The sequence below is a fragment of the Diabrotica virgifera genome, chromosome 3, assembly GCF_917563875.1.
Source record: "Diabrotica virgifera virgifera chromosome 3, PGI_DIABVI_V3a".
In the NCBI taxonomy this organism is placed as follows: domain Eukaryota; kingdom Metazoa; phylum Arthropoda; class Insecta; order Coleoptera; family Chrysomelidae; genus Diabrotica; species Diabrotica virgifera.
The window spans coordinates 18,189,368-18,211,812 of NC_065445.1; the positions used below are offsets into that span (position 1 = coordinate 18,189,368).

Consider the following 22,445-nt stretch of genomic DNA (forward strand, 5'->3'; position numbering starts at 1 on the left):
GTTCAAAAACACAAATAAAAAATATTTTTGAAACTGCGAAGTACCAAAATTCAGGTTCAAGCCTTATTTTATCAGTTACCGATAAGTAATTTGAGCTTGTTTCATTTTAAGACATTGTTTTTTAGTTGTTAATGCAGCCCGATCGCCCGTCCTCTCATCTGCGCTTCATTAACAATTAAAAAGAAATGTTATAGAATAAAACGTTCCAAAAATTCTTATGGCGAGTTAATAGAAGGTTTGAGCTTGAATTCAGGTACTTTGTAATTTCAAAAATTATATTTTTTATATGTGTTTTTGACCCTTGAAAATCGTCATTATTCGATTTTTTTCAGTTTTAAATTGTTTACAACCCGAAAGCGATTAACTTTAGAGAAAAATTACAAAAGACCTTTTTTGTTCCCAATGATCCAAAAAACGTAAAATAATGTCTACCCGGGCCAAAAAAAATTGATTTTTATAATTTGTTTAAATTTTTATTTTAAAGAAATGTAGTAATAACTCCGAAATTATGGCGTTAATGTATAGGGAATATACCATGAAAAATAACCAGTATTTATTAAGGATTTAAAAACGCAAAAAATATACAGGGTGTTCATTTGAAATAAGAAAGTTCAATAGATTTTCGGAAAAACGAAAGATTTGACAACAAAATAATTACCACTATAATATCTGCCGCATTAGAAAGCCCTTATTCACCAAAATCCATAAAAATCGTGCAAGCCGTTTTCGAGATCATTGACGGTTTCCATACATAAAACTCTCTGTATATTTGTTTATAATATCGCTATTGTAGTATAATTCCGGTGATTTTTAGTTGGCGAAGAATTTTCCGGTCTCTTCAGATTTTCAAGCAATACTTGGCCGTGTTCCAAGTGGTTCACGTTCCTCTAGTTTTATTAATACTTCCGCAGTGTCTAGCTGTGTTGGCACGTATTGATATTTTCCCAAAATTGAGCTTATTATCCGTAATATAAACTTTTGCTCTATATTGTCAAAAGCAAAAACTACAATACAAAGCTTATAACAAAGATACAAAGTCCGCAATATCAAGCATAATCTAAAGTCTGAAAAAATTACTCAAATCAACGACAAAGTGTCTAAAACATTTTTGGGAATAAATCATAACTAGAAAAATTACGTTACAATTTCTAGTCCCAAATCGGTAGGCCGTTCATCTTCTAGTGTCAGTGGGGATTGTTTTATTAAGCCTCAACGGATTGGCTAAATATATAAAAAGGTATATGATACGTCATTCACACCTACCCAAATTTTCCAGGGCAACCCACATCCATCATTTGGATATTATTAATTCACACATTTTTTTGCGGAATAAATATTTGATCTTCCCTTTCACGCTGTCTCTCTGCGGAGTTTTCAGGTTAAGTCCTGAACTCCCCCGTGCTGTAACTTCGGGATTCCGAGGAGAGCGGTTCGATAGCCTCTCCCTTAACATACATTTATTTATAACACGGTTCAAGTTTATTTCCTACTGCATGACACGTGATACGTGTTTTCTAGGGCATTTGTTTATGTTCTAAGTTAATTGCTCTAAAATTTAACTTTAGGAAAGAACTAGAAACATATAAAAAAAGATTTTGTATGTGAATTGAAAAGAAAGAAAAGATTACATAAAGAGTAATTATGAAATGTAAGTTTTCATGTAAAAAAAAACAAGATATTTAACCCTCCGTTAGTACGGCGGGGTCCATTAGACTCTGGCTCACAACAAAATTAAATTTAAATATTTACGCACATTCCAGATATCCGGTGTTCCTAATAGCAAGAAGAGAAAATACCCGAAGACTGGAAGAAAAGTATAGCATGCCCGATCTATAAAAAAGGAGACAAACTCCAGTGCAAAAACTACCGTGGAATTTCTCTACTATGTACAGCACATTAAGTCCTCACCTATACTATAAACCAGCGGCTCCAACCACTAGCAGAAAATATTATTGGAGAGTATCGGACGGGCTTTCGACGGGGAAGATCGACACTGGATCAAATATTTACAGCCAAACAGATCTTGAGCAAATCATGGGAACACAACATTAATGTTCAAACGTGTTTGTAGACTTCAAACAAGCATACGACTCAGTCAAAAGGAACAGACTATACTATAATATATTGAGGCATGTGTACGAATACAAAACCACCGGATAGATTTTTTCAAAATAACGCAGGGACTGAAGCAGGGAGATGGACTGGACCCAACATTGGCACCGGAGTATGCGGTTAAGCAAATGCAAAATGGACGAGGAAACCTACTGACCAACAGAACGGTTCAACTGGCCGCTTATGACGATGATATTAATATTATGAGTAGAACATCAACAGGAGCACAAGAAACATACGCAGAGTTAAAAACATAAACGAAAAGGCTAGGTCTGGAAATTAACAGAGAAAAAACAAAAATAATGATACAGACGAGAAGAAATACAGTTCTACAAAACATTATACATGAAGATGACATTGAAACGGTTAAGTTTACATACCTGGGAGTAGAAATATATGCTGACGGATCAGAAGATGGAGAAATACGGAAGAGAATAATGCAAGCAAACCATCTCCCATACATTTCGGTCTAAAAGTGTCCACCGAAATGCAAAGATGAGAATCTATAAAACCTTAATTCGACAAATATCATGCTATGGCAGAGAAGCATAGGCCCTGAAAGAAACATTCAAAAACAAACTTGACACATTCGAAAGTACTGAGGAGAATACTACAATACTAGGACCTGTGAGGGAAAACGGAATCTTCAGAAGTCGATACAACAACGAACTTTACCAACTTTATAAGGAAACACCCCTGTCAGACTTCATTAGAATACAAAGATTGCAATGGGCCGGACATGTGATAAGAATGGGAGAGGATAGGCTAGCAAAAAGAGCACTGAACGCTAGAATGCAGGGAAAGAGACCGGTTGGAAAGCCAAGAAAGCGCTGGGAAGACACAGTAAACAGCGACGCACAAGCCCTTTTAGGAGTCCGTGTATGGAGAAGAGCAGCCACAGACAAACAAGGGTGGAAGCAAAAAATAAAGGAGGACAAGGCTTAATTTGGGCTGTAGTGTCGTAGAAGAAGAAAAACATGAAATCGAGCAGGAGCTTTCTGAAAGCAGTGATTATGGTGGAGGAAAACAATAAAATTCTAGGTGAAGAATTTGTAGCTTTATAGGTAACAAGAAACCTACATGTTAACACCTTGAATAAATTAAATAACTTAATTTTTCTATTGAGTTAATATTACATTCGATATTTTTTCCCATCAATCAACATTCCTATGTGATTGATGCTTTGAATAATGAATGACTAAGACCAGAAACACTTGACTTACTTAATTCAATAAAGGATTGTGCGCTAAGTAGCCAGACATGCTCGATTGCACGTCTTAATAAATAAACTTTAAGGCTCACTGTGTATTGTCAATTATTGATTTTTAAAAATAAAACAAATTTTTATTCTACTCTCAAATTAAGCTACGTTGCTATCAACAAAAATGTGGCCCAATAGGACTGCTGAATTTTTTTTAAATTAGTAGATTCTCGCATTAGTGTTTTCTATTTTTGTCCCTCTGATCATAAAATAAAGAAACAATTTATCTTTCTAGACTTTCTTGACCTACTGTCACTTGCTGTTGCGTTTAGTAAATTTCAATTTCCGACTTATCATCCACTTATTTCGTATGCTTTAAATTGTTTAAATGATGTATTTTTCGATGCGATTTATACACTTTAAAATGTAATAATGCATTTCCACCCATTTTTCTATTGTAGACTTTTTCCAGACGTCATCCTAATCCTAAATACAATGCAAAAAGTTGCAAGTCTCTAGGTACCTACTATATTGAAAAATAGATTTATTCCTGTGTTTTTAGTGTTAAATGCCCTGATCTAATAAAAACAATGCCATACCTACATGTAAAATTAAAGTTGATGATCACAGTCTAGAAATATTATCATTTCTAGTTCTACATTTTTTCCGGTCAATCTAAGCTAGGTATTTTTTTTCTAGGCCTGATAAGAATAGTGTGTATTTATTATTAAAATGTGTTGCATTTTTATTTTCAAAGGAACAAACATCTGTGAATTATCTACCTCGTCAAATCGTATTTTATCGTATAGACATCTGTTTCCGGGTGCATGCTTTGTTAAATGATTTACCTCCCTCTGTTTCAGCTACTTTTCAGCGCCCTGGAATCATGTAAAACTTTCCATAGCCTTCGCCCTTCATAGATAAAATTTTAGTTAACTGTACTGATACCGAACACTCGTGGAATACCGGTCAGATTCCGACATCAACCGATTGATACAATACTCAAATAGGTACTCGCTCTGATACGATTGGTACGAAGTAATCAAAGTAACCAAAGTAACGATTTGCCTCTCTGTATAGTAATCATTACTTTCCGTATTTGTAAGTAACGAATACATAGTTACTTTTTCAACATCACTACTGAGCGGGGTGCTATTGTTGAAGATGCGAAATTCCATAAACAAGGGATCTACTATCCGTTGCAAGATAATTGGATGGAATTCACCAGAAGAGACTGGGCCGATATCAATTGTACTATTAATCTGGGGAATTCCATCCGAATTATCTTGCAACGGATAGTACCTGTTTTATGAAATGATCCCTTGTTTACGTAATTTCACACCTGAACAATAGCACCTCACCCAGCTGAATATTAATGAATCTAAGATACTTTATTAGACTTTACTTGTTTTATATTTCAAATTCTGGTGAAGGAACTGTTACCAGCTAACCTTAATTTTAAATTGTCCATTAACTAATGCAAAATGAAGACACCTTTGTCTTATAGAAGTTATGAATGTACGACGCTCTTATTAAGGTGTAGGAAATACGTACACACCCAAGTATAGCCTAATCACGTCGATGATTAAGTAAATTCAGTGTTTGTTAGCTTTATTTAATTAAGAGAGAAATAGAACGGTCGATATACACGCACACAAGCAAGAGTTATCTTTTTAAAGGTTTCTCTTATCACATTAAAAATAAAATATCTTTATTATTAATATCAAATTTTTCTAAATTTTGTATTGTAGTCAAGATAGTCTGGATTATAGATGCACACACATTCTTTTCTTTAAAAATATATTTGGTATTCTTGACAATAAAGTGGAACAGATATCCAAAAGAAATAAAAATAACGCTAAGAAAAATAGGGCCTACAAGATAAAACCAGCATAAATACCGCTACTCATTTTCGGTCGCATTCAGGAACTCATCAAAAATTCCAGGGAACCGCCTTCGGGGGAAATCTTCAATCTTCAACAATGTGACGGACGGTCTGTCGTTGCGCACCACAGTCACAGTATAAAGAGGGACAGTAGAACTACTCTCAGAAAAGTTGGAAGTAAAATCTTTCAACGCGCATGGCGACCGCGCAAGGTTCCCAGACGCTAGACCACCTCTCTTGCATTGCTAGTCGCGTAGAAACGTACGGGTTTTAACAGGGAAAACTCGCATCCACCACTGGTGAATTACCAATTGCGTACCGCCGGTATTACTTCTTGAGATCAAAGTGCCGACATATAAGAGGTTTTACTGTCCTTCTCTATACCGTGCCACAGTCACACTTAGGACTGTGTACTGTGTATTTTCCCCGTCTATGTAAGCTGTCAGCACATCTGCCGCTGCTTGTTCTTAATATGTTTAGCGTTGTCCATGTATTGCGAGGCAGTTCAAAGCCTGACGCTTTCTGATCGATACAGACTATTTGGTGTGCTTTCTGTGGTGATTCGCTCTCCCATTGTCTTCTCCAAGCGTTGGTGAGGTCGAAATGTTCCCTGATCATTTAGATATCAATCTTATCATGATGATGGTGGATGGGTAGTTGATGGTGAACTTGGATTTTTCGATATTCTTTGAGAACTTCTTCGTAGTTTCGGCGGAGGAATGTGACTCAGAATGGGAAGACAATAGTTCGGTGTTGGTCTAATTGTACCTGAGATTATTCGCATTGTCTGGTTTAATTGGGTGTCAATAATCTTCTTGTGTTTGCTATTGAGCCACACCGGGGAAACATATGCAGCTGTCGAGTATAGAAGTCCGAGAGAGAATGATTTGAGTACGGAGGCTGAGGACCCCCATTTGCCACATAGCTTTTGGATTATATTATTTCGCGTTTTCAGTTTTGCTGCCGTTATTTGTAGGTGTTCCTTAAAACTAAAAGTTCTGTCAAGAGTCACTCAAAGATATTTTGGTGTTGAGTTATGCGTCAGTATTCTGTTTTCAAAGTGAAAGGTAAGTTTTTTGTTGGCTTGGGCATTATTTAGATGGAAACAGCACACTTCGGTTTTCGTTACATTGGGCCGTAGCCTCGATTTGCAGAAGTATTCTCCACTAACGAAAAGGTTATCCTTGGAGTGCCATAAGACAGGGTATTAATTCCAGTTCTCTATACACGATTCCCAGCTCTATGACACTAATAGGGTCAGCAAAGTTCTTTGAACTCGTTGGACAACCCGGGAACATATTGTTGTCTACATCCTCTATCTTGAACCAAACCCAGAAAATTACGAAAAATTTGTAGAATTAAAAATTAATAAAAAATGTGTCTCAGAAGATATCTCCAGGCTATGTAGACCACAAAATATATAATGTTTTCAGTATTATTGTTAGTTTCATTTTTTTGTTGTCTTTAAACTAAACTTTTATACGAAATTATAGTGATCACTGTTTGTAAAATATTGTAATCTAATAATTAAATCCTTGTAAAAAAGGTAGAAACAAAGTTAAAACATTAAAATGATTTATGTTATATCGTAAAACTAAATTACCCACAGGTAATAATTCCCGTAAGTCCACTCGACACGCATAGTATTATAGTGCAGTCACTGAAGGTTTTCACCTCCGATTTCGTTGAACCTCCATCGATTTTCATGAAAATTGGTGAGTAATTAGAGGATACCTCAAGGAACAAAGGTGACATGATGCCAACTTGCGCTTTTACCTTGGGGGTGGATGCCACCCCTTCTAGGGGGTGAAAATTATTTTATTAAAAATAATACCATAAGTTGATAGAGGGACAAATTATAAGCAAAATTTGTTATATAATGTTATTAAAATAAATCAACACTTTTTGAGTTATTAAAGACCAAAAATTTTATTTTTTCGTAAAAAAATGCATGTTTTAAATCGGATTTTCACGTATAAATCAAAAACTATAAGCTTTTACAAAAAAGTTGTTATTACTGAAATTGAAAACAAAAAAAATTCAATACATTCCTCACATAAAGAACTGAACTAATGTTAGATAAAAGTGAATTATTGGCAATTGAATGTGTATTTTTTTCGACGAGAACTCAAATCTAAGTATTCAAGCTTAAATAATGGGAAAACGATGCAATGTATAAAATATTCCTGCTAAACATTTGTCAGAGTACTTCAGAATACCTATCAAATGAGCTTCAGAACAAGGTAATAGCGTCAAAATTAAGTAAGTTATAATGAAAATAAAAGAACCGTTTCGAATTTTTTAGGAGAAAGTGAAAAATAAAACATACGCCATTTCCACAAAAATTAAAATTTATAGTAATCCTTACAAGAACTTCTTTATATTAGCATAAGTAATGTTTTCGATAATTTTGACCGGTTTAGAATGCATATTTTTGAAAAAAGATATAATTTTAAAAAATCATAATTTTTAAAATTATTGTAATTCTCATATTCTTTTGATAATACTCCAAAAATACTCAACATACGTAAAAAATTATATAAGATCAAATTTTAGTTTTTTCTGTGCCAAATGTTTTACCTGTTTTACTATTTCTATAGGGTAAAAAATAACCGAGATAGAAACGTTTAAATCTTAAATTTTGCTGTGGGAACCATGCAACCGGGGCCATTTAACCTTTTATTTCTAAAAAAGTAAGGGGTTTAAAAGATTAGGTTCAACGTGCTTAAATAGCACTTGGAATTAACTTTTAAACAGTTTTCAGATGAACCTGATATCGTAAACACGAACGGAGTTATTAAAAAAACAATAACATTTTTTGGAAACATTTTTAAAAGATAAATTTTGAAAAAATTTTGGAGCATAAATTTTAACGCTATCAACATGTTCGGGTGCTCATTTGATAGATTTTTTTAAGTACTTTGACAAATGTTTAATAAGTTTATGTTATAAAATGCATCAATGTCCCGTTATTTCAGCTTGAATACTTAGAGTTTTTTACTCGTCGAAAAAAATATACATTCAATTACCTATAACTCACTTTTAGTTAGCATTAAAAGATTTTTCTAGTAACAGGTTTATTTCATTTTTTATTAGCTTCAATTTTAATAATTATAACTTTTTTGTAAAAACTTACACTTTTTGAGTTATTGATGAAAAATTGGTTAAAAACATGCATTTTTCTCAAGAAAAATTAAAATATTTGATCTTTAATAACTTAAAGTTTTGATTTATTTTAAAAACTTTATATAACAAATGTTGCTTAAAATTTGTCCCCCCATCGAATTATGGGGTTATTTTTAATAAAATAATTTTCACCCCTGAGAAAGGGTGGCATCCACCCCCAGGGTAAAAGCGCAAGTTGGCATCATGTCACCTTTGTTCCTTGAGATATCCTCTAACCACTTACCAATTTTCATGCAAATCGATGGAGGTTCAACGAAATCGGAGGTAATAGCTCATATCCACCTTCAGTGACTCCACTATTATGTATGTAGGTAAATTCCTTTAGAGTATAGGCTCTACTAGAGAATGTCCGGATCGATGTTATAGTTAAGCAATAAGTGCAGATCGTATTAAAATATTTTCCTCAAACAAATTTTATTACCGGTTAACATAAACTACAAAAGGAGTAGGCATTTTTTGTTGGCCAGATCATCGACGCGGAATAAAGGAGAAATCCACAATCCCAAATGTTGCCTCGGATAGGTATAGTGAAGAACCCAGGTGATTACAGATTGTTCAAATTATTTAATCCATTCATTTCCAATATTTTCCTTTTCTCATAACTAAAGTCCGGAATATAAACATTTTCCTTTTTTGCTTATAATTGTGATTTTTAGTAAAAATACTTATTTTAAAGATATGCTGCTTATCTCTGTTTATTTTACTTCTTATGATAAACTATAGTGAAATTTCATGTTACTTCTTGTCTTAAGCAAAATTATATGAAGTATACAGATCTATAAAACTCTACTAATTCACTAAACCATAAGAATTTTAATCCCTTAGGTTAGGAGATAAACGGCAAAACCCATCGTTATACCTGTCCATGTAATAAACTAATATTTGTCTGCAGACAGCTCAAATTTATTATATTGTTGTAAAATAGTATCGGTACATTTGTTTAAATTTAAATACGCACCAATCACATCTGCAGATGTTGAAAGAACTTTTTCTACGTATAAATATATGTATGCAGATAGAAGACACAAGAAAATTTGGAAAAACATTGTTAATTGTTTTTATGCTAATGGCAATGAATAAAAAAATATATTAATTAGTTAATTATTTTTCGATTTTTTTTTATTATATTATAGCTTAACACTTTCGTAATTTTTTATTAATTTATTATTAATAATAGGATAATTAAAAATAAATGTAATTTGATGTTAATGTCCTTTATTCATATTTATATCATTATATTATATCCATGTTTACTTACGCGTTTTTTTCTTGAACCTTGCTTATTTCATAAAAACTTTGCTTATTTTTGCGACATTTTTTGCTTATATAAGTGCTTATTTTGACCTTTCTGTTATGCTTATAATCCGGACTTGCATAACTGTATTAATATTCAAAAAATGTATTAAGAGTTTAATATCAACCAACTGCGGCTTATAAAAAGGGTTGTAAGTCTGTTGATAGGTGAATAGGTTATTTGCAACTAAACAGTGACCTGTACACATTCTAATAATAGGTTATTGTATGTCTTCTATCTATGTAAGGGACATTGAGGTAGCAAGGACTATTTGAAAGATTCCTTCCACTCTTTTTTAAATTTATCCTAGTACATTTTTTTAAAAGGGAAATATTCATCTTTTTCCACCTTTATGTTTACTAGATAATTGAGACAACGACCTACATTGCTACATTGGCAAGTGAATCAGCTTTAATATTCCCTAATACCCCAGAATGTCCTGGGATCCATGCAATAATATCTATAACAATAGATTAATACTTTTTGCCTCAAATATGAGTCTTTTGTGATTCCTGAATAACCACTTACTACCTTTAAAGTTATTATTAATATTTTGGAAGCGCTTTGAATCGTTCGAAACCATGATAAATAAGTATGTGACATTTGTTCCGAAAACTTGAAAGGTCATAGGACTACTTAACCAACTTACCGAAAAATGTTCACATGAGTTATGTTAAAAAATTTCGGCGTCCTACACCCACCTCCTACAAGGACCACTCAAAACCTAAAAATAATCATCGAATGCGTAAAAAATGAGTGTTCGCGAAAAACGAGCCGGGAAATCCGATTTGAAGCAGGAAAAGTAGCGACGCGGCGCTCGCGGAACCGTTTTGTGTGTGTACCCCGGAGGATCGATAAGCCGCCGGCACCGGGGCCCAGCCGTCTCGACGCCTGACCTACCTCGTGCCAAAGAGACTGCGGCAACGCAACGCTTTCATGTGATGATAGGGATGAGGCTTATAAAGTTAAAAAAATAGCAGTTACGGGTTTTGTCTATTCGTTGGAATGTGTGATCTGTATTACAGTAGGGCGCAGAATAGCGGTAGGTATAGTGCACAATTTCGTAAATGGAAAATGCGCAGGCGTAAACAAATTATTAGACGAATGATGTATATGTTACGGACAATGATGTAAATTGGCCAATGACGTTAAAGACCAGGCATTGTCGTGAATGTCCCTGGTTATTAGCGACAATGCCCGGCCATTAACGACAATAACATTAGCTATTGGCCAATGATGTAAAAAAATAACCTAAAATTAGAGTTTTCATCAATAACCGGTCAATAACGACAGTGGCCAAAAGCAAATGGCCAATGTTGATAAATAAATAAAATTAGAGACTAAGTTTTTCAACCTAATAAAAATATTTATATTTGTAAAATAAAATATTTTTAAAAGATTTTTAATTGAAAAACTTATTAGTCCATTTCCCTGGTGACACCTCCAAGGCTTCTACAATATGCAAGTCAAATGGATGCTCCAGTGAAGACAAAAGGGAAGGAATTCTACACTATGCAATTCACAACCCCCGTCTGCAGCTTGGTAAAGTTCCAACGGAAAATGGACCTAATTACTCTATAGGAGTAATACTAATATAAAAATAAAAATGTATACCATTTTTATTCAGTTGCAATGCGAAGCCAAAACCGTCTTAATTTTTACTTACATAGATTAGAGAGTGCAGCCAGCACTCTTATCGACGATTTCACCTCTTGTTAGAGGCTCTTCAGAGAATGCATAGGCTGCTTTCTCTAATCCTTGTAAAAATTTTTCGACATATTAGTCTCCCATTGCAACTGACGTGAAGGTAGTAGGTGCGTAGCGGCATCTGCTAAATGAAAGACTAAGTTTTTCAACTTAATAAAAATATTTTGTTGAAAGGTTGAAAAACTTAGTCTTTCATTTAGCAGATGCCGCTACGCACCTACTACCTTCACGTCAGTTGCAATGGGAGACTAATATGTCGAAAAATGTTTACAAGGATTAGAGAAAGCAGCCTATGCATTCTCTGAAGAACCTCTAACAAGAGGTGAAATCGTCGATAAGAGTGCTGGCTGCACGCTCTAATCTAAGTAAAAATTAAGACGGTTTTGGCTTCGCATTGCAACTGAATAAAAATGGTATACATTTTTATTTTTAAATAAAATTAGGTATGATATCTACATTATTTTTTTTTATATAAGATAGCTTTTGAAAGCTAATCATTTTTATTTTGACAAGATAGTGAACCATGGCATTTTGTACGTACATTTACTACGAGTAATTTCAGCACGAGCACAGAAATGAAGCAAATAATAAACATAACCTATCTTTTAGTCTAAATTTCAACATTGACCGATTAACAATGGGCATTGTTGACATTGACCGGACAATGATGGATCATTATCAAGAATTTAAAATTATCATCAATGTCCAGTTTCTATGGACAATAACGTTAATATCCGGCCATTGTCGACAATGACTAATTCAACCGGCCATTGTCGATAGTGACCGGTTATTAACGTTATTGGCCGGATTTACGTTGTTGCCCGTAACATATATGCATAATAGTAAAAACTACGTTGTAGAACGGCAGGAAGTTAGATTTATGACAGCCCCGAGGCTCACCAGGAAGATCCTTTTGGATTATTCCGGCGCCAATTGCATCTTTAACCAGTGGCGGCTGGTCCTAAGGGGCCACCGAGCCATGGCACTGGCTCTGAAAAATATACTTACAGGAAAACAGATTAAACAATAAAAATAATATTATTTTTACTATGCTTTTTTTAATATCAATGCATTATCTACATACATTATTTATCATTATGTAATTTAATATCAACGAAAAAACAAATAATTCCTGTGAGTTACTCTGCCCGAGCACCATTCCGTATGGCTCGAGATTTGACTTCAAAAGCATAGGAAAAGGTAAATAGACGCGGTCAGCTTACAACGGACGCCGGGGCTTATGAGATTCCGAGCCAGACAAACTTTGGCTCGAGTGTGTTTTAGAATGTGACTTTTCTAGTGTTAGAATGTGTGTTAGAATGGTTTTTGCTTATCTATAACTTTTTAGCGTTGATTTGAAATTTCATCTAGCTCTTCAAATTTTGAAGGCTGTGCAAAGATTATAAATAAATATATATTCAAAAAATTGCCGGATTTGTGGATGTGATAAAAAAAATGCATTTTTCTGTTTCGTGTGTGTTTTGTTTGGGAGCGATTCTACATGGGCAAGACATGGTATCATTGATTTAGTGCATATTTACGATAAAATAAATATTACGCCTTGCCTTATTTTCATAATTCTTTATCCATGCGATCATCTAATTATACATAAATATCAATTTTCAAGATACTGTGTCAAAAAACGAAAAAAAAAATCCTTTTTCATCCAGTACCCGGTAAATTTACGTATTAAGTTGTGTTAAGGGTAAATTTACCTATGGTAAATTTATCTATTTGTGCACCGCCTCTTTTAGTAATCACGAGCCGCCACTGTCTTTAACCCTGTTTGAAGTAGGTAGTGTCGATGCGTATTAGCCAGTGATGTGGGAGGGAGACATCTCCCACATCACTGGTATTAGCCTAAGTGGACCGACAGCTCCACGTTCCCTCCGAAGAAAGGTGAACGGCTCCTATCATTTTTAGAAATAAAAATAGATCATAGTCGTTGATGCAGAGATTCGAACTCGTGCGTTCTGGCTTACTGGACCAGTTATCTTGCCGCTAAGCAACGGCAGTCCACAACTTTATAGAATTAACGATAAACGAAAAACGGAAAATAAAGAACAACAATCGTAAAAAATACGAATCAAGAAAAAGAAAAACGAAAACTAAACTAGGTGGATATAAAACAAGCAATTGGACTTCGTAAGTCCACTCAAAAAAATTTAGTTCGTAATATTGATTAACATTGATTATTGAATACTATTTCGTTGTAACAACAATTTAATTTTTTGTTTCAACGAACTTTTAGACATTGACGAATGTATTTAGTTATCGTCACAATGATTGAATAATAATTGCGAAAATAACTAGAGTACATTAATCAATAACACTCAATTTATTCAGCCAATAACTTATCGTATATTTAATAAATGATGTTAATTCTGGCAGCAACTCACTTTCTTGATTTCGTAGATGGCAAGCAATTATCTTGGTTTATCGTGACAACGTACATATTTCATTAAAACAATGTACAAATGTTGTTAATATAGAGTAATATATGATTATTATAAGATGTAAACTGATTGTTGTGACAACGAATGCATTAACCAATCTACTACTGCGTTTAATAACCACAATCAATGCGTTCATGGTGACAATAAACGTAGTTGTTGAGACAATTAATGTTTTGCTTGACCATTTGAAATGTAACGGCTTTTCCTTATCGTGATACCCCTAGCTTCTCTGTGTTACCATTGTTTAAAAAAGAATTCTTTGTTAAACAATGCTGTTACCTCTGCCGAAGTGCCGAATAATAATTTCATTTCGTTTCCAAGTGTAGTCCGTAGTAGAAGGAAGTTTTCGTGTGTCTATTATCGTGAAATTTCGGTCGAATTCTGAGAAAGCTAATTAGTATTTTTGAAAATTTAAACACAGAATAAAATATTACAGTATTATCGACTTATATTAACTTTATAAATTATATGTTAAAAAAAGCCTCTCACTGGAGAGAATTCCTACATGTCATTTTTTCTTCTAATTGTGATAAAATTTACTTATTGTTATATTATTAAGAAAGATAACAGATTGTAAATTAAATGGAGCTTTAAAAAAATATTCTTTTTTGTGATTGTCCATGTTTGTGCCCCATATGTTAATATCGGAATAATGCATGCATCAAAAACTTTAGATCTAAGATGTAGTTGAATTTCCTGATTTCTGAGTATATAGTTCAGTTTGCCAAATGCTGCCCATGCTAACTTTCTTCTTCTTTTTATTTCTTCCATTTGAATTTCCCTATTTAGTATTATTTTGGTACCACGTGGTAAATCGTCACTTCTGAGACTTGATGGTTATTAACGTTGATCTTGCTTTTCCTATGAGTTGTTTTATTTCAGTAGGGTGGTCTCATTGGCTGTTTATGTTGGTACCAAGGTATGTGTAGTTGTCCACCCTGTCGATTGTTGACATCAATACAGTTTTCTATCTATTTTGCCAATTGTTTTTATAATAAGCAGAACAACATATTCACACATCCACCCAGTATAATATAACTAACACCCACTTCATAAAATACCGTTCCGGCAATACCGTTACTTTCCTACTTTATACGGTGACGATTCGGGTGGTGCGGATACTGACTCGTTATAGGTTTATGGAATTATATAAGGACTGTCGACTGTCGATGATTGTAGACGACTGGCGATAGGCTCCGTCGCGTAATAAAAATGGCAAGGTTACTTCATTGTTTTTGTTGTTCCCCAAACAATTTATTGTGTAACATTTATAGGTCTGGATCCCGCGTACCAAAAAAAGTTTATTAATAGCAAGCTGAAAATTTGTTAGTAGCTTAACGGTGTCCAGTCGGACAAACTTTGATGCATGGGAACACTGGAACAGGGGAAGTTTTAATTGTGGAACGTGTCATCCTGACAAGCTTATGATTGTGAAAACTAGCAGGTTGTTTTTAAACTTATTCAATAGCACACTTTATATATATGAAAAAATGTTTGTCCCACAAATATGTTGGGTATTTTAATAAGTCCGACACGTAAAACATGTCAAAGGACAGGAATTATGTTGGTGGTAAATGGCAATTTGATTATTGCATGACAGTTTAATGAAAGGGTAACAAATCAATTGGAAGTTCTGTCCAACAAAATAAATGGAACGTTTTCGTAGTCTGACGTTCCAAATTTTTAACCTGTTCCAGTGTTCCCGTACATCAAAGTTTGTCCGGCCAGACATCGTTAAGGTATTAACAAATTTTCAGCTTGCTATTAAAAACTTTTTATTGGTAGACGGGATCCATGCCTATTACCCATTCTTCACTCGACAAAGTTTCTTTGTCCTGAGCTGTGTTATATAAATCCCTATTTGTGTTTCAAATTTAGGTTACAGGACTAATTTGAGAAAGTAAAACCTCGATATAACGGATTAGTTGGGGGACGGGATGTCCGTTAAAGCCGAAAGTCCGTTATATAAAAATAGGTTTACAATCAATCAAAAATTTATTTTTGAAAATATGTACTGTATTTAGACACAGTGTATACATCTGTAAGTTAAAAAAGGAATCAAGTTTTATTTAATATTTTTTACTTTTTTATTTCATCTAAGAACTTTCTGCAATATACTCGTTTAGTTGCCAAAATTATTCACTGACCCATGGGTTGAAAAAGCGATGTATTTTTTGTCAAAAACATACTACAGTTATTAAAGTTGCCGTCTGCTGGATGTCCAAAAGTTTCAGGGGGATTAGCAGGAGCGTTGTCTAAATTCAATAAACATTTCACCACCTTTATTCGGCTGTATTTCCAGTTTCTTCTCTTTAAATTTTCTAACAGCAGCTTCAAATTCTTTAAAAAAGCCAATTTCTGAAAATATCTATGGTGCACCATGCCTTATTAGAGCTATAATATGAAACGGGCAGATGATGCATTATATCTTTGACAACTCTAGGTTTACGAAATTTGCGAATGCTCCTCTAATTGTTGGCAAAGATATGCGATCCATCGGCATTAGTAATCGTACAAAGCAGTGCTGAGATCCTGTCCTTGCTGATTTTTCTTCCAGAATTCGATTTTTCATATTTTTTACATTCAACATTTTTTTACGTTTGATCAGATTTTTTGTCCGTTATATCCAAAGTCCGTTAAATAGAGGTCCATTCTATCGAGGTTTTACTATAAGTACATATAAATTTTTCACAATTTTTTATATTCAGCTAAATATTGTGTTTACATGGGATGAAAATTAAATCTCGAATTAAAGAATTCACGTTTCACCATATACAACTTGGTAATGAAGTTTGGCAAATAAAAAACTAGATCAGCGCAAATGTTACAAGCCTCAGTAATGTCCGAGAACGAATAACAAATGATCGCATCAGAGAAATAATGAAAATAATTCATACAATAATAATCATTGTAGACGAAATTAGGATAAAACAACTTATATTGTGCGGACATGTACAAAGAATGTCAGAAGATCGACTACCAAAGCAACTGTTAAATCAGGTACAGGACCGCAGAAAATGTGGAAGACGAAAAAGAAGCTGGAGAGAATACCTAGACAGGAAAATTATTAGAGGCGGCAACTTAGATGAAGACGCATGGAAGCCCGAAATGACGTCATAACGCATCATGTTGATTATCAATTCAAACACGAGAGATTGACAAATTGTGTTCTATATACTGGCTTTAATACATCAAACCGATAGTACGCTTTTGCTAAAAGATGTAAACTTTTACACATTTCGTATTGGCTGTGAGTTTCGACGGTAGCGCTATCTCGCGGTTTGAAACTTATACTTTTCTGATAAAATTTATGTATGTGAAATATACAAAACGAGAAAAATAGATACTTATCTAGAAAGACACAAATTATGAACTGAAATATTATTGTAACCTGATTACTAAATGAATACACATAATTAATAGTAAAATTAATTATGTTTTTTTATTTTATTCATTATAATTTTAATATTTAATATATAAGTTCGTGCGACTGGATGACTGCTTACGCAAGAGACCATTGAGGAAAAGAATAAGTTTAAATGAATTATTTGTTACCTCTGTTTATTTTTGTGTGCTTACTGATTTGCTTATTAAAATTTGTAATTTGTATGAATTGTAATTTGTTTGAATTCTATCAAAATGGATATTAAACATTATACTGGATTCAAGTCTTATTTCCCATGATATCCAATTTCAATCAGCAACACCAAAAAAAGGAAAGGATTTAGTTGATGCAGGACATGTACGCAATGTTTCCGAATATAATAAATGCATCCAGTACTGTTATATTCAGTATTTTTACATGAATCAATACAACAGCTGCAATATCTTGTTTTCTTTTTTGAAAAATCCATATTATCCACCATTTCAGTTTATGAAGTTTATCAAATGCACAAAACAAAACTGCCAACTGCCACTAACACAGCGTTGCCACATTTTATTTAGAAAATCTACTGTTAAGTTTAGCTTACTATCTACTTATCAAAAACTAAAATATACTATAAAACTTTATTAATATATTTGTATATAATTTAGGACTTTTTATAATAAAAATAACAGCTGACTAACTAGAAATTTTTTTTATTTAGCTAATGCCTCGACAACTAATGGGCATTGGCATGGTGATGGTACAGTGGATTTTACCAATTAGGTAGCTATTTAGTGTTATGTGTAGTGTGTGTTGAGTAAGTGTCTTGTTACTTTGCAAAGTCGATGTCATTGTCTTTGCAGAGACGCTAATTGTATCCGAACGTCTGCGGTCCCTCCGGTGGGTACCGATCCCACAAGGATAGAAACTATTTTCATTTATTAATTTATAATAAACGAAAAATTCTCTACCCTGGTGAGATTCGAACTCACGACCATTCGGTCCTTTCGATCCAAAGGTAGGCGCTCTTACCACTGAGCCACAGAGGGAGTTTAACTAGAAATTAATATGACTGTAAACAAAAACCAAACTTTTTTATATTTTAACTGGGGAACAAAAATGACCAACTATTTTTAATTTTTATCAGTTTTATATTTAATATTTGTATATAATATTTTGTCATCCACTGATTTTAACATCTGCATGTCTGGATCATATTCTTCAAACAATTATTTCGCATTTTACATTAGAAACACGCAAACACAACATTTGTTGTTTTGCAAAGTTACATATAGGTCTGGATCCCGCGTATGAAAAAAAAGTTGATTAATAGCAAGCTGAAAATTTGTTAATAGCTTAAGGGTGTCTAGTCGGATAAACATTGATATATGGGAACACTGGAACAGGGGCAGTTTTAATTATGGAACAGGTTAAAAATTTGGAACGGTCACACTACGAAAACGTCACATTTATTTTGTCCGACAGAACAGACTTAAACTCTCCGAACAGAGATTTAACTCTCATGCAAAAATCAGAATGCTATTTATCACCTGTCATAATTCCTGTCATTTGACATATTCTAGATGTTCCACTCATTAAAACGCCCATTTAATGATAAATAGGAGTCTGATTTTTGCATAAAAGTTTAATCTCTGTTCGAAGAGTTTAAGTCTGTTCTGTCGGACAAAATAAATGTGTCGTTTTCGTGGTGTGACCGTTCCAAATTTTTAACCTGTTCCACAATTAAAACTGCCCCTGTTCCAGTGTTCCCATATATCAAAGTTTATCCGACTAGACACCCTTAAGCTATTAACAAATTTTCAGCTTGCTATCAATCAACTTTTTTTTCATACGCGGGATCCAGACCTAATATATGTATTATAATTATTTTAGTTTTCCATCGTTAGCTTCTAAAAGGGCTCACCGAATGCCAGAACTCTTCAATAACACCTGAAATAGGTACTGATTGCACTGCTACTTGAAATCTGCAAGTTTGTTACACCAGAATCCAGTTTCATTTCTGTTTAATATTCATCATCTACGTCCTGGGGCTAGATTCCGTGCACTGTAGATATCTACACTTCGCTTTCTATCGATGTCAATTGTCGTGAAAATATTTGAATTTTTAGCTTTAATTGAATTATTTTCTAGTTTTGCTAGTTGATGCTGAAGTGACACTTAGTAAAACAAGAAAATATTTGAATTAAAACTAAAAACATTGATAGAAAGCGGTCGGCGGTGTTAGCGATTGTACACAGAATCCCACCCCTGAATCTTATTTTCGGTAATGACATTGGGAAATTGTAACAAAATGTCTAAAAATTAATTTAGAAATGGGGTAAATACTATTAAAAAGCAAATTTTATTTTTGTCATAAGAAAATGTTGAAATATACCAAAAATCTACTAAAAAATATTGCCTACTAGAATTTTTTAAAAAATATCAAAAATCTACCAAAAAAGTAGAAATCTACTAAATGTGGCAACACTGCACTAACAGCGCTGGCGAAAACCGTCAAATTTTCTCTGCTCTACCCATGGCGCGTCATTTAAATTTATCAGATAAATGCACAAAACTGCCACTAACAGCGCTGGCGAAAGCTGTCAAATCCCCTCTACCCATCGGCTCATGGCCAATAGCGCAGCGCAATAAATATCCTGTCGCCAGGGGGTACAACGGGTGTCGCCTTTATTCAGATGGACTTACCCAAGTTGATCCGGATGTCGATAAGATTGTTATAAACAAAGAACTTGAGGAATTAGATAACAGCGATTTTTCGCAAAACGAAACCTTTTTTGTATATGTTACGGTCAATGATGTAAATTGGACATTGACGTTAATGGCCGGGCATTGTCGTGAATGTTCATTTTCCTTGGTTATTAACGACAATGCCCGGTCATTAACGATAATAACCTTAAATATTGGCCAATGTAAAAACTTAACGTAAAATTAGATTTTTCATCAATAACCGGTCAATAACGACAGTGGCCAGAAGCAAATGGCCAATGTTGATAAATCGATGCCTCAGAATAAGCCAATCGATGTAAGTCAATAAGTGTTTAAAATGAGATACTAAGATGTTTCTGAAAGTAGTTGCAGAAATATAAGAAGTAGTTATTAAAAACAAATAAAACATCTTTATCAAAAAATACACAATATACACACATGAAGTAAACAATAGTAAACCTACACATAACATATCTTTTAGTCAAAATTTCAACACTGACCGATTAACAACGGGTCGACATTGGCCGGGCAATGATAGAAATGTTTTCAAGAATTTAAAATTATCATCAATGTCCAGTTTCTATGGACAATAACGTTAATATCCGGCCATTGTCGACAATGACCAATTCAACCGGCCATTGTCAATATTGGTCGGCCAATAACGTTATTGGCCGGATTTACGTCATTGTCCGTAACAAGCAAAAAAAGTTCTTGGGTACAAGTTTTTTCGTAGGAAGTACAGTTTTCGAGATAAACGCGGTTAAACTTTGAAAAAATCGAAAAATTGCAATTTTTGAACCCGAATAAATTTTGATTAAAAAATAAAATAGCAATTCTGCTTACCGCATTTGAAAGTTTAAGTCAAATTATACTGGTTTTGATTATTTTCATTGCTAAAAATTAATTTTTTTATTGTTAAACAAAGCTATAAACACATAGTGCTTGAGTGATGTTTTCAATGCATTTCTCATTTAAAATCGAACGAGTAGGGGCGCCTACAAACGGGCAATTTCTACGTAGCATGGCATTAAAAAACATGCATTGGGCAGGGGAACACTATTTGTTTATAGCTTTGTTTGGCAATAAACAAATTAATTTTTAGCAATGCAAATAATCAAAACCGGTATAATTTGACTTGAACTTTCAAATGCGGTAAGCAGAATTGCTATTTTATTTTTTAATTAAAAGTTATGCGGGTTCAAAAATTGCAATTTTTCGACTTTTTTTAAATTGAACCGCATTTATATCGAAAACTGTGCATCCTACTAAAAAACTTGTAAGAACATTTTTTGCTTAGAATGACCCAATAAATACAAAAAAAAGGTTTTGTTTTGCGAAAAATCGCTGTTATGTAATTCCTCAAGTTCTTTGTTTATAACAATCTTATCGACAACCGGCTCAACTGTTACCCAAAAAATTCGTGTTCTACGGGTCAAAATAATTAAAAAATATTGGGTAAGTCCATCTGAATAAAGGAGGCCGTTGTACTCCCCTGGCGACAGGACTAAAAGGACAGAAAACAATATTATTAAATTGTTTTCGTTCACGGCCATCAAAGTAGATGGCGTATTTGTGCGCTAACCACTTGAGTGGGAAAAAGGAGACCTGCGTTGTCCTCTCGTGTTTTGATTATATGGAAAGATAGAATTCGGAGATATTGTCATAATTTCATGTTAGTATTCATCACATGTGTACAATATTTGTATATTTCTCCCTCATAATGATGTTTTGTAGGCTGTGGCTTTAGTAGACATATTTTGTATTCAAGTAATAAAAAATGTGTTACTTTGTTTTTTATTAGCTGTACCTCATATAACGCTTACCTACGTGTTAAAAATTTAAATCACGTTTAAATGTTTGTAGTAACTCATCGTGTATGTAGTACATCAACGAATTCTTAATCGCATGCATTTGTGGTCCCACTAAAAACCGTTATAACCGCTTCAGCGCCTTTTGTTTTGTTGTTTTCACGTAACACTAACTCTCATGAGTGTTTCAATTTACCGTAGGAAAATTAAATCCAAAGTTAGTTGTGTCTTTTGTGAGAACATGTGAACAGTGCTGGTGATTGCGTTTTAGGCCCCTAATTAGTTCACATTGGCAATATCCTTCTGTTCTCCGGCGGAGCTCTGCCCACCGCGTGACCCAATTTCCCTTTAAACGAACGCTCGGGCCCGTGCGGGACATTACGAGGGCGCTACTAAAAGTTTATATTACCGAAAGCACAATCGAAAGAAGTATCTATAAAAAAAAATCTTCCTTCAACTTAGTTTTAGAGTTCTTTATTCTTCTATCTCATTCGATCGAGTGGATACTTCTAGTCTTTAACACTATTCTGGAAGATCCCATTTCTCTAGTTTCGAGTTATCTGTTTGAGTACTGTTGACTATGAATGCTTCTGTTCGCTATGACTATGAATACACATCCACAGACACGTCGTAGAGTTCGTACAGAATAAGTTGTCGCTGCTGTATTTTTTCTTCTTCTTTCAAACAAACAAACTGACATTA

General features: G+C 33.8%; 1 protein-coding gene across 11 annotated transcripts in view; it reads right to left on the bottom strand.

Annotated features, from left to right (window-relative positions):
• LOC114328660 (spectrin beta chain) overlaps positions 1 to 22,445 on the bottom strand; it is a 157,295-nt gene that overhangs the window by 99,242 nt on the left and 35,608 nt on the right. Inside the window, exon 1 of one of the 11 annotated variants that reach the window (XM_028277588.2) lies at positions 10,328 to 10,593. The exons of the other annotated variants lie outside the window; for them this stretch is intronic. The gene's annotated coding sequence lies outside the window, so the exon portion shown is untranslated. Of the gene's footprint in view, positions 1 to 10,327; positions 10,594 to 22,445 lie in introns of those variants that run through there. 11 annotated transcript variants of the gene reach the window in all.